Source organism: Portunus trituberculatus, chromosome 16 (assembly GCF_017591435.1).
Source record: "Portunus trituberculatus isolate SZX2019 chromosome 16, ASM1759143v1, whole genome shotgun sequence".
NCBI lineage: Eukaryota > Metazoa > Arthropoda > Malacostraca > Decapoda > Portunidae > Portunus > Portunus trituberculatus.
In genome coordinates this window covers 7,315,044-7,328,602 of record NC_059270.1, presented here as the reverse complement: position 1 = coordinate 7,328,602, position 13,559 = coordinate 7,315,044, and the positions used below count along the sequence as shown (strand labels likewise).

Genomic DNA, 13,559 nt, shown 5'->3' with positions numbered 1-13,559 from the left:
TCCGTCCAGCCCTCCCCATTTCTTGCATTTTATTTGACTTTTTACCTCCTCCCTCCTGTTCTTGATTTTTTACTCTCTTGCATCCTTCCTTTGTTCTTTCGATTCCCCTCTCTCTCTCTCTCTCTCTCTCTCTCTCTCTCTCACTTTTCTTTTACTCTTGCCTTTGTAGTTTTTTTTTTAACTATCCTCCACTTCTTTCACACTCTTCTTCCTTCTCAGTGACGCCGCTTCACCTCCCCAGGCCACAGGAAAAAGAGAGAGAGAGAGAGAGAGGGAGAGAGAGAGTACATTCCAAGCTATGACCTAACTCCCCCACGCTCCCTTTCACCGCGACAAAGGCTAAACGACCTCTCTACTTTCTCCTCCTTCCTCCTCCCCTCACCCTGCCATTCCTCCTTACTCCTATACTTTAATACTTGAAGACCCCAGTGGCTAAAGGAGACAATACGCTGCCTTTTGTTTCTCATTTGTATGACCTAGTTCTTTTTATATTTATTTTTTCCCTAAAGTTTGTCATTTTCAAAAGCTTCAATTACAATTACACCGAGCTTCACTTTTTGTCAGAAGTCCCCAAGAGATTTAACCTACTTATAAATAAACAGTGGGAAAGTATTCAGTTTTTTTTTTTTCTTAATTACTCTTCGTGGTTGTGTGGGAAAAAGAAGAAGGATGGAGGGGAGGAAGATATTAAATCAAACGAGAGTAATGAGAAGGAAAGGCACTGAAAAACACATCGAAAATAAAAACGAAAATGAAAAATATATTACAGCAATGTGATAGGTGCACGTATCCACTTATCTCCCTCTCCCTCCCCCTTCATTAGTGAATTGAAAGATGCATTAAGATGATTGAAGCCACCAAGATTAATGGTGGGCTTCATTATGGGTGAAGCTTGATCGTTCCTCGTTTTATTACCGACCAACCCAATTAACGAAAAAAAGGTCGATTGGCGGCGGTGCATCTCTCTTCCTTAAGCCTAATAACATGTCCGGTGTGTGTGTGTGTGTGTGTGTGTGTGTGTGTGTGTGTGTGTGTGTGTGTGTGTGTGTGTGTGTGTGTGTGTGTGTGTGTGTGTGTGTGTGTGTGTTCAGTCTTGTTTCCTGACGCCAACACGTTCCCAGTTTAACCTTATTATACCTCACATACCCCCCCCCCTCTCTCTCTCTCTCTCTCTCTCTCTCTCTCTCTCTCTCTCTCTCTCTCTCTCTCTCTATCACCTAATACTAACTTGTCTCTGTAAGTAGACCCAAGTTCTCAACAAGACGCCTCGCCCACCTCGTCCTTCCAGTATCACGCTGCTATTGTTTCCGTCACGTACATCTCCAATCTATGCGATGATATTGTATAAAGGCAACAAAATCTACTTTTATTTCGTGCACGTATTGCTAAGCATAATAGAATACCGCTCATAGCATACGCAATTACTCTCTCTCTCTCTCTCTCTCTCTCTCTCTCTCTCTCTCTCTCTCTCTCTCTCTCTCTCTCTCTCTCTCTCTCTCTCTCATGTACACAACACTACTAAGCCTTTGTTGAGTTTCAAAAGAATCTTGTTTATCTCTGTCCCTTTCTTTTTTTCCCGCACTTTTTACATCCATCCACTACTGCTGCTGTCAGTCCGAGTAGCACCCACGTCTGCCTCCCACATGTTACTAATGGTGCGTCACATGAGCAGCGACAGGAGCTGGTACAGTACTTCAGCAACATCGCCGTCTCTAGGGACATTACGTTACTGCTGATGGAAAATACATAAACGGACAAACAGCAGCAGGGCGTTCACTCCTGGGAGGCTCAAAAAGGTAAACAAGTTAGGGCTTTCCTACCTCCACCCTCCCCTACCCAAATGTTTCCAACGTATTACCAAGCCTCTAGATATTTACTTGGTCTGTTTTTAGGGTATGATATAAAAGAATATCCATAATTTACAGTACTATTTTCTTTACATGTTTTTTTCTATAATGGAAGAAAACTATTTTAGTTGATCAGGGAAATGTTAATCAGGAAAATGTCACACACTGTAGTTCTTTTTTTACGAGTAAACGTGATGCAAGCTCTATATGGTTATGCTTAATTTCTTCAGTAATGAGAATTTTTTTTGCCATGAGTTTTGGATACGATTAGGCGATTTCATTTACATTAAGAAGGTTCTATGGAAGTCAGAAGACTATTCGCCACAGGCTTCATTATTTTAATCCCTCACATGAATTTCTAAAACTGTATAAAATCACCAGTTAGTAACAAGAATGAATATGGAAACGCGTCACGGCACTGAAGGGGTAAAAACAAGCCCTCCCTATATATAGTGTTGCCACTCCAATGTCTCCCACTAAACTAACTTGCTAAATGAATAAATAAACAAGTGAATATAGTCAGACAAAGAACACAAAAGTAAAAGAAAACGGGAAACACATGTCTAAATAAATACAATAGGGGCCTTTACAGCATCTTATCAAGTCAGTCAACAGCACAATCACCATCACCACCATCACCAGCACCAGCTCCATCACCACTGCCACTGCTACTGTCTTATACCCACCACTAATACCGCAACCATCACCACCACCATTCCAACCACCATCACTATATCAGCACCACCACCACCACTACCTCCACCACCCTCACAACCAATCTGCCAGTTCAACAAAGAATCTATGCAATATTTTCCCTCACGCTTTTGTTGGACGATAATTAATCCTGCGCTATTCCCTGTAATTTACGAGGCCGTCCCTCAGCGCGGCTTCTGCGGGGGCATGAAGCTCTCAATCCATCCCTCAGCTGCCACTCCCACTACAGAGAAAGAGATGGAAACGAGAGAGAAAAATCGCAGCCCATCACCATTTTAACTGGATCATTTTTTTTTTTTTTTTTTTACACAATAAAGTAAGATAAGGTGTTTAGGCTGAGGCAGGAAGTGCATCCGAGTATCCTATTAGTCCATCCATCCATTGCATTTGGTTCAGGCATTAACTACAAACAAAAACAACTACCATTTCTTCTACCACTACCACCTACTACAACTACTACTATTACTACTACTACTATAACTACTACCATTACTACCACTACTGCTGCTACTACTACTACTACTACTACTACTTACCATTAATACTACTAATAACACTAACACTAATACTAATACTACTACCATTACAACAACCACCACCACCACCACAACAATCAAAACAACAACAACAACAACAACATCACTATTTCCACCATCATCCCCACCTCCAGGACCACCACCACTACCACTAGAACAAGACCAACAACAACAACAAAGTGTCTTTCTAATGGACCACTAATAATACCGAGAAGAACCACACAAACAAGATTACGTAGTAAAAAGAATGAGCTATCTATCCTTCACCCCGACCCCCAGCTAAAATAAAAGAAAAGAAGATTAAAACACTAGAAAATACGGAGAATCGCATCGCATCAGGAAATTCCTCTCGTAGCAATAACAAAAGATAAGAAATGCCAAATATATGAGCAGAGCGCAAACTAGCAGCGACGATATTTTATTACCCCCAGGCACGCAGACATACACTGAGAAACGAAGGGAGAGATAAGGTCATAGCGCGCGTGGTACTACGCCTGCTACATAAAAGATGTTTTCAAATGCTATCGCAGTCCTGGGGGGAAAGGGGCGACTTGCACGATGTTTAAGGTTTTTTGGTGGAAAATAACCGATAGTACAGGCAGAGAAGAGGAAAATAACGAATAAAAAAAGAAAACTGGTTAAGCAGAAGATAAAAAAGAATGAGAGAGAGAGAGAGAGAGAGAGAGAGAGAGAGAGAGAGAGAGAGAGAGAGAGAGAGAGAGAGAGAGAGAGAGAGAGAAAACAGGGAAACAGAAAAGAGGAAGAGAGGGACACAGAAAGGGAGAGAGGGTCGAGGAGAGAGAGAGGGAAGAGGGGAAGGATATGTTGGACCGATAGATGACAAGGGAGGAAAGAGAGTAATGGGGGAAGGGGAAGGGAGAGATTATATAGACTTGTGGTTGGAGCTGGCGATAGGTCGAGAGAGAGAGAGAGAGAGAGAGAGAGAGAGAGAGAGAGAGAGAGAGAGAGAGAGAGAGAGAGAGAGAGAGAGAGAGAGAGAGAGAGAGAGAGAGAGAGAGAGAGAGAGAGAGAGAGAAACGTCATAAGTATAAATAAATAAAAGGCCATGAATGTCGAAACAGATAACAAATTTATCGTTTCTTAGATGCAGAAGCTAAAAAAGAAAACTGAGAAAAGGATAAATAACACCAGAAAAATGGTGATAGAAAATAATCATCAAAAGGAAACGAGAATAGAAGCAATGAATAGGAATAAGAAAAAAATATATAAGATAAACCAAACGAAAAGTAAAAAAAAAAATATCAGAAGGAAAAAAAAATAATCAAGGAAAGAATACAATGATATATATTAAAAAAAAAATCTTTGAGTGGATAAAGAAAGTAACATGGACGGTGAGCCAGGAAGAAAACACAAGGAAGTAGCTAAGAAGATTATTCATGTGTAAGGAGGAAGAAGAAGAGGACGAAGAAGAAATAAGAAAACCAAGAACAAGGAAAACAATAATAATAAAAGAAGAAGACGAAGATGAAGAAAAGAAGAAAAAAGAAGAGAAGAACAAGAACAAGACCAATGAAAAAGACGAGGCCGTAGAGGAGAAGGATGACGAAAAGAAGCTGAGTTATTATCGGTGTTAACTGGAAGAATAATGAAGCATCTCTAAAAAATATACTAAAATTAGGACCTTCACTAACACTCACCATCTTTTCTCCTCCTACGTTCCTCTCTTCTCTCCTCCTCCTCCTTCACAGCTCTCCTCATTTCCACTTCCACCTCTTCTCTACCCACAACAGCGGGAAGAAGCACTTGTCCCTGTGGTCCATCGACCCACCTCTCCTCCTCCTCCTCCTCCTCCTCCTCCTCCTTCTCTTCTTTCTCTTCCCCCTTGTCCCTCGCACTCCATTCAGCACTGCCTCTCTTATTCTACTTTTCCTCCCTCTCGACTAGTTCGCGGTCTTCATTCCAGCCACCGTCAGCACCTTCAATGTTCTGCGTCGTCTCATTAACACACTTTGGTGGGCGCGTGCAAACAGCTGGAAATTCATTTATCATGCTTGTTTTGAAATATTTCATAGGCGTATTGTGAATAAATTATCTTGATGAATAACAATGAATAACGATGCCCCTTCATATCTTCCGCATGGTCTCTCTCTCTCTCTCTCTCTCTCTCTCTCTCTCTCTCTCTCTCTCTCTCTCTCTCTCTCTCTCTCTTCAATAATTAATGTTCTCTATTACGCATAAAAGTTTAAATAACTCACAAAATTTATTGACACTGCAGGCGAAGGCGCGTGTAGAACACACACACACACACACACACACACACACACACACACACACACACACACACACACACACACACACACACTAAGCCATACATTAATACACGCGGACTTGCACACAAGCCACATTAGTTCACACAAACACACACGTACACTGTTTATAGTGCCATAACAAGGGAGTTTAATCCCTTCTGAGTCTTAGAAAAAAAGTATCACAGCAATGCGAGGAGTAATAAAGTAAGAGAGAGAGAGAGAGAGAGAGAGAGAGAGAGAGAGAGAGAGAGAGAGAGAGAGAGAGAGAGAGAGAGAGGAGGAGGAGAGAGGAGGAGGAGAGAGAGAGAGAGAGGAGGAGAGAGAAGGAGGAGGAGGAGGAGGAGGAGGAGGAGGAGGAGGAGGAGAAGGAGAAGAAGGAGAAGGAGGAGGAGGAAGAAAAGGAGGAAAACGAGTAGACAAACGTCGTTGTTCTCACATTTACATAATCTCTTCGTCCTCTTCTGTGCTACAGCTTTTCGTTCAAGCAGTGTCATACATTTCTTCAGTTACAGCTATTAGTAAAAAGAAGGAAGACCATTTGTTTAGAATTTCTCCTCATAGGTTGGTAGATCAGAACCCCTCACCTGAACTCGCTAATAAATGCTTAAAAAGTTGATAATAATAAGTTCAAGGAGAGAGAAAAAAAAATAAGGAGAGAAGCGTGTCCTTTCGGATGTCTGAGATCGTGTGGCGTAAGTTGGTCGTAAATAACTTGGCAGCGTTTAATTTCCTTACAAGAAACATTGGCAAACTACACAATTAAGGAGAGTTATCCCCCCTCTCACTCTTATTTTGGCGGTGTTCCAAAAGACGGCCCGTGTGTGTGTGTGTGTGTGTGTGTGTGTGTGTGTGTGTGTGTGTGTGTGTGTGTGTGTGTGTGTGTGTGTGTGAAAGTATTTTGTCTTGTGGGCTTTTGTGTTCTCTGCGCTTTATTATTTTTCTCTGCTTCATACAGTTTTTCTTTTCATATTTACGTACCGTGTGTGTGTGTGTGTGTGTGTGTGTGTGTGTGTGTGTGTGTGTGTGTGTGTGTGTGTGTGTGTGTGTGTGTGTGTGTGTGTGTGTGTGTGTGTGTGTGTGTGTGTGTGTGTATGAATCTGAACAACATTTTCCTTTGATAAAGAAAAAAAGAGCAGAAACGTTAATTCAGAAAGCAGAATTAACTAAAAAGAAAAAATTGAGAAAAAAAACGACCTAATACCAAGAGCATAAAGATTAATTGGTTTTAAGTTACTGTCAGACACACAGACACACAGACAGTTGGCACGGTAGAGGAGCGACCGAATAACCTCCACAAAGAGGAAAAGGAGCTACCTGGAAACGAAAACTAGAGGAAGGAATAAAAACAAGGCTGTATTGTTCAATTGAATTTCAAATGAGGCGGTAGATATCTACGAATAAAATGGGCGAGAGAGCGCAGGATGAATACAAAATAAATATCCTCCATCCTCTGTCTTCCTAAGCAAAGAGAGCTGAAGTGTTTCCACGATAGCTGCAGGCGCCTGTATACCAGATGAATCTTTCCTACCTTAATTTTTCGGAGGTTTTTCTAATCATTTTCACTGCGAAAGGTATTACGTAGTACACGTTATATTTAGAAAGGCACACTACAACCTCCTTTAACTTTTTTACTATGAGCAACCCTGGGGTATCTTGGCTTCTTTTCTTAGCTTATTTTCGGATTCTTTAGAGGAAAGCAGTAAGGGTTTTCATGATACTAGTGGTAGTTTTGCAAACATTTTTTTACTATAAAAACGAAAGAAAATACAAATGACAAATACTTTTACTACCTGTATGAAAACACTCCTAACGAGAAAGAAATGCGTTTAAAAATATTATATCCACTAAGCCCATTAGAAAGTCAGAGATATTCCACCGAAAAAAATATATAATGAAAAATCTAATCAAATGCTATGTTATACCTCCCCTAAAAAATATGACTTTAACGACACAAGTCAAGACAAAAACAACACACTTACGAGAAGTCAATATGCCCATGCCTCTAAACCCCTTGAGTACTGAGACGCATTTTCACCTGGAGTTTTGCATGCGATAGACGATTTTGTTGACATTAGGAAGGGTTTATGGAGGTCAGAAGATTAATGGCCAGTGTCTTCACTATTTCAATCCCCACATAAGTTTCTGAAGCTGTATAAAATCAACAAATAGAAAGTAGAATGAATATGGAAACGCTTCACAGCACACAAGAGGTTAAACACCTGCTAAATATTCACGTCCTAAGGCTCAAGATAAAGTTTTCCTTCTTACACACCATAGTTTGGATGTTGTCACCTTCTTAGAACATTATTACTTCAATGTATTACTGTTCCTATTTGGTCATCTCTTGTTCTTTGCCTTTACGTCCTCGTCCTCAAAACGTGATAAGCTTCAAGGCGTTAAGCAAGCTGCATTTTGTACAGGCACATCTGAAGAAAGAGAGACAAACACAGAGTACAAAAGCTGCTGGTGGTATCACTTATCACTTTCTTTTTTTTCTCTCTTTACTGCATTTCTATTATGGCCATGGTTCTTTAAAATCTCTCTCTCTCTCTCTCTCTCTCTCTCTCTCTCTCTCTCTCTCTCTCTCTCTCTCTCTCTCTCTCTCTCTCTCTCTCTCTCTCTCTCTCTCTCTCTCTATATATATATATATATATATATATATATATATATATATATATATATATATATATATATATATATATATATATATATATATATATATATATATATATATATATATATATATATATATTATCTTTCTTTCTTTCTATTTCTCCCTTTCTTATATTTTCTATCTCTTTATCTATCTATTCTATCTACATTGTACCTAAACATCCACACCACATGAGTATTTGAAATTCACAGTTCTAGTAATAAAACGAAATATTTACGCCTATATCCTCCAGTACCTATAAAAAGAACAGTAAAACATTTAGTCTGACACATCTCATAATGCTCATTTGCATATCTCTCCTATTTTTCCTTCGATTCTTATCTCATTTTGTCAATATTTTTGTGTTTTTATTACCTGTCTCGAGCAAGAAAACATGAATATCTTGACTTGTTTAGTGATTTACATATATATATATATATATATATATATATATATATATATATATATATATATATATATATATATATATATATATATATATATATATATATATATATATATATATATATATATATATATATATATATATATATATATATATATATATATATATATATATATATATATATATATATATATATATATATATATATATATATATATACTCTCTTTTTCTTTTTTATCACAACGAACAACGACAATTCGCTGCAGTTTGGCGATATTTAATATTCTTTACAGTTTATGGAATACATGTTAGTTTATAGATCCGTCTGTTTATCTGCACTATTTTCTCTTTTACCTGTGCCTCTTCCAGCTCTTATCTTTCCATTACACTTTCATCTTTCAGCTCCTGCACGCATGTACCTACGCTCCTTTCTGTCTTTTTGTTTTTGTTCGGCTTGACTGTCAATTTGTTTGTGCTTCATCACGCTCTTCTACTTGAATGCTCTCCAGCTTTTGCTTAATTTCTTTTTAATCTTCCACTATTTTTCTATTGTTCTCTCTTCTTGCAGATACCTTCATATTTGCATGTTCTCTAGTTCGCCTTCACCATTAATAATGACTATTTTGAAAGACAACAGAGATAGTCAAATTTTATCACCTGACCGCTCACGATCCATGATACTCAGGTTCTAGGTGGAGATGTAACTGTCTTACGCCAAAGATGTGTTTGGGTGGTGATATGGCCCCTAATATGGGTATCACTATAAACAAAATTGCCTGCGCCACTAATGTGTGGAAGCTGAACAGCGCTTCCCATACTCATCAAGTAATACCTACAGGCGCTATAGGCCATAACATAAAAAACAAATAAATAAAAAAATAAACTATATTAAGAATACAGAAAGCACTGCACAAAACTCTAAAAAACTATTTATTACAACAAGTTAAAAGTACTCGAGACGCCATGAAAACCTTGACAGTAAAGCCCTTTGATACTCGGCTTCCTCTTTACAAGTACGGATGTTCACGGCTCATGAACTCTGTAGCTTCAATGCTACCACGTATTCAGGCGCCTCCTTCAAGTACGCTGGAGATTCCTTGACTTTGTTCGGCTTCGCTTTGATGGCAGGCAGTCACAATGGCAAAAGGATGACCAAGATATTTCTTTTCAAGATTACATTACCACCAGATATATTCACTAATATGAGAGAATCCGCAAAACATAGATCACTATAAATTCAGGATATAAACGAATGGTAACTAAACAGCTAACAAGAAGAAATGTTTATAAACTGATGACTGGAGATGAAAAAAAGATCGGAGGATTAATATACTTTGAATTCAACGGGAAAACCTATCAATAAGTTTATCAAAAGTTCGCACCGGCACTCTCTCTCTCTCTCTCTCTCTCTCTCTCTCTCTCTCTCTCTCTCTCTCTCTCTTACAAATTCAATACTGAATAACGAACTTCCGGTAACTTTTATCTAAGATGCTTCCCTTCTCTATCCTCTAGCCATAAAGAAGATGAACACCAGACACAAAACACACACTTGAAAACACCCTTATAGCCATGCCACACATTAACACTACGATGACGCACAGTGGTAATAAAGTTGATATCAGTATGATGAAAAAAATCCCGACCAGGCTCATAAATGCAAGTGCGCGTGGCTAAGTTTCTCCCGGCCATTCAGGGTCTTGAAGAACGCCACTGGACTACGCCCGGCTGCAGCTTCAGGGCGCCATGAATAATGAGGGCCAAAAATACTGCCTCGCCGGAAAAGTTGCGAGCGCTCCCCCAGCAGGTGGGTCCCCAGAGACGGGGTTTGTTGGAGGGGTCCGCGGCAACTCAGTAAGTTAAGAGGAAAGAAGGCTCCTATACCTTCTTCCCTCTCTTTCCTTCCTTCCTTCCTTCCGTCTCGCTTCTCTCCCTTCCATGCTTCATCTTATCTCGTGCTCTCTCTCTCCATTCTCTACCCCCGTTCCTCTTTCTTCCTCCTCCACCCTTTCTTCCTTTTCCTCCTCTACCAAGACCTCTCCACTCTGTCATGCAGCATCCTCTCTTCCATCCTTCCTTCCTTCCTTCCTCCCTTCCTCCTTCCTCCTCCTCCTCCTCCTCCTCCTCCTCCTCCTCCCTCTCGGTCTCATTACTCATCCATCACGCTCCTCGTTTTCCACCACCTCTTCCTTCTTCTTTATCTTCTTCTCTTCTTGGATAACAGGCAATCATCATTTTTCCATGCATCCTTCCTCGATATTTCTTTCCTCTCTGCAAGTTTCGAGATACATTTTCTGTTTGTTATTCAGTGGATACTTTGATTACCTATAACTTTCATGTTCTTATCTTATCACTTTATTATTTCCCTGCACTCTTTCTCATTTTATATTTCTCGTGTCGTTAAATGAGGTTTTCAGTTACTCATCTACAACATGTTTCATTAATCTTACTTATATATTTTTTTTTCTTTTCTTTTCGTCTTATCTTCTCTTACCACCTCTCTCTCTCTCTCTCTCTCTCTCTCTCTCTCTCTCTCTCTCTCTCTCTCTCTCTCTCTCTCTCTTCCACCTTCATTCTCCTTCCTTTCTCTAAAGCCCATTCATTTCCACATTATCTTTTCTCTCTCTCTCTCTCTCTCTCTCACCGCCCTCCTTCCCCCACCCACCTTAGCCTTCCACACCGCTTCTTCCTCCTCCTTATCATCCTCCTCTCTCACTTCCTCCTCCTTTTACGTCTCTATTTCATTTCCTTTATCTTTCTCAAGTCTTTTCCATTCACCTCTTCTCAATTTTCTAAGTTTAAATTTCCTTTTGTCTCTCCTCTCTTTTTATCTCTTTGTGTTCTACTTATCCTGTTTCCTGTTTTATTCTCTTATTTCTCTTTTGTTTCGTTTTAAAGTCTTGCTTTTTATCATGTTTCTTTATTTAGTTTTTTCTTCTTTTCTTTATCTTTCCTCCTCTTCTTTCCTTGCCACTAATTATCCCTCTCTTCTTTCCTCAACCATCTCTCTTCCTTTTCCTCCTTCTCATCCTTCTCATTTTGTTCTTGTTTTTCTTCCTACCTTTTTCCTCTTCCTCGTCCGCATCCTGTTTCTCCTCTTTTACTTCTATCCTTCTTTTTCCTCCCCATACTCCTCCTCCTCCTCCTCCTCCTCCTCCTCCTCCTCCTCCTCCTCCTCCTCCTCTTCCTCTTCCTCTTCCTCCTCCTCCCCATCCTTCAAATACTCAACGTGCTCTTCCCCTTCTTTTTCTTTCTGTAACATCCCTCCTCGTCTCCGTCTTCAACATCCTACTCCTACAATTCTTCTTTTTCATCCTTTTCCATCTCCAATTCCTCGCCGTGCTCACCTCCACTGCCGCACCTCCGCCACTCTCATTTCAAGGAGTTCGGAAGTTTGTGTATGAAAACTTGGTGGGCTGCAGTCATTAAGGCGGCGGCATGACTGGCCCGATAATGAGACCTCCTTCACCACCGGGTCAACGCGTGATGCACTTCATGATCTCCCCGCTAACTTTTCCGCTGGAGGTGCCGCGATCAAACTCGGATCCCCCGTCTCCACTCCCTCCACCTCCTCCTCTTCCTCCTCCGCCTCTTAATGCTGTTACTACCGCTTCCTCGTCGTCTCTCTTTCCTCCATCTTTTCATGCTTTTCCAGAGCTAATTTTGTTTTTGTATTTACTGTGTGTTTAGATTTCATGTTCTAAGTTTCTAAATTTACATTTGGTAGTGTAGGTGCATGGTCATAATTTCATAATGGGTCAGATGTATGTGGTTCTTTCTTTTTCTTTCTGTTCCTTCTATTCATCTTACTTGCCTTCCTTCTTCTTATCCCTCTCGATTCCACTGATAATGGCAAAGAAGAGCATGATGTTTTCCGCTTTATCTTATTCTCTCGCACAATTTTTTTTTTTTAGTAAAACATCCACAGTTTTGAAGGAAGCACGGCGTCCTCGTTTGCAGTCCCCTAATGGTGCTCCTCACTTATTCAGCCATCACTGACATTAAATTCTTCCCGCTATGCTTTTGAGTCGGTACCTTGGAAGCCTGGAGGGTGGAGCAACGTATGACGGATGACCAAAAATGCAGGACAGTGATGGGCGGGAAGCAAGGCAGAGGATAAGCTTCTGAATCCCATCTCCCAAGTCCCTCCACTTACCAAAGAAAGAGCGATGGCCTCTGATGACGAAGGCTAAGCTCCCGCCGCCATCTTCACCTTGCGCGCGAAAGAGAAAATGAAAAGTGGCTGCAGGTAAAAAAAAAAAAAAAAAAAAAAAAAAAAGCGATGCGAAAGAAAAATCACCAAGCTGCACTAAACGTTTCTCATCGACAATGAATATTTATAAGTCCGTAAAAATACATGCCAAGTTTGCGATATTTTTGCCGCTCGATGTTGCAGGAAGTTGGGAACGTTTCCGAGTTTCCAGTATATGTAATTCTCGCTATTTTCACTGTACGGTTTAAAAGTAAATGTGCGAAAAGTGAATAAATGGTACACTCCACTGTTCTATTTCGTGCGAGGCCATGACACCCCCACGGTCGCTGTGAGTTAAAGCCACTGACCGCTAACACGAAGCAATGCATCGCCCACACAGCCCCGTCAACACTGGCATTACCACACACACTAAATCAATACACACGACACAGCAAAACAAAAATTAAATATATACAGAATAATTACCACGCACGGCCAACCGCTATCATGAGCACGAGTACGAACTTTTTTATACGTGTTCAGGACGGTCAAGGGCAGCACGAGTACGAACTTTTTATACGTGTTCAGGAGAGAGAGAGAGAGAGAGAGAGAGAGAGAGAGAGAGAGAGAGAGAGAGAGAGAGAGAGAGAGAGAGAGAGAGAGAGAGAGAGAGAGAGAGAGAGAGAGAGAGAGAGAGAGAGAGAGAGAGAGAGAGAGAGAGAGAGAGAGAGAGAGAGAGAGAGAGAGAGAGAGAGAGAGAGAGAGAGAGAGAGAGAGAGAGAGAGAGAGAGAGAGAGAGAGAGAGAGAGAGAGAGAGAGAGAGAGAGAGAGAGAGAGAGAGAGAGAGAGAGAGAGAGAGAGAGAGAGAGAGAGAGAGAGAGAGAGAGAGAGAGAGAGAGAGAGAGAGAGAGAGAGAGAGAGAGAGAGAGAGAGAGAGAGAGAGA

General features: G+C 40.5%; 1 protein-coding gene and 1 long non-coding RNA gene across 8 annotated transcripts in view; one reads left to right on the top strand and one right to left on the bottom strand.

Moving 5' to 3' along the window:
* LOC123504597 (complexin-like) overlaps positions 1-13,559 on the top strand; it is a 792,775-nt gene that overhangs the window by 682,309 nt on the left and 96,907 nt on the right. The gene's annotated exons all lie outside the window — the stretch shown is intronic.
* The window catches only part of LOC123504599, a 234,131-nt gene that overhangs the window by 188,095 nt on the left and 32,477 nt on the right, over positions 1-13,559 (bottom strand). The gene's annotated exons all lie outside the window — the stretch shown is intronic.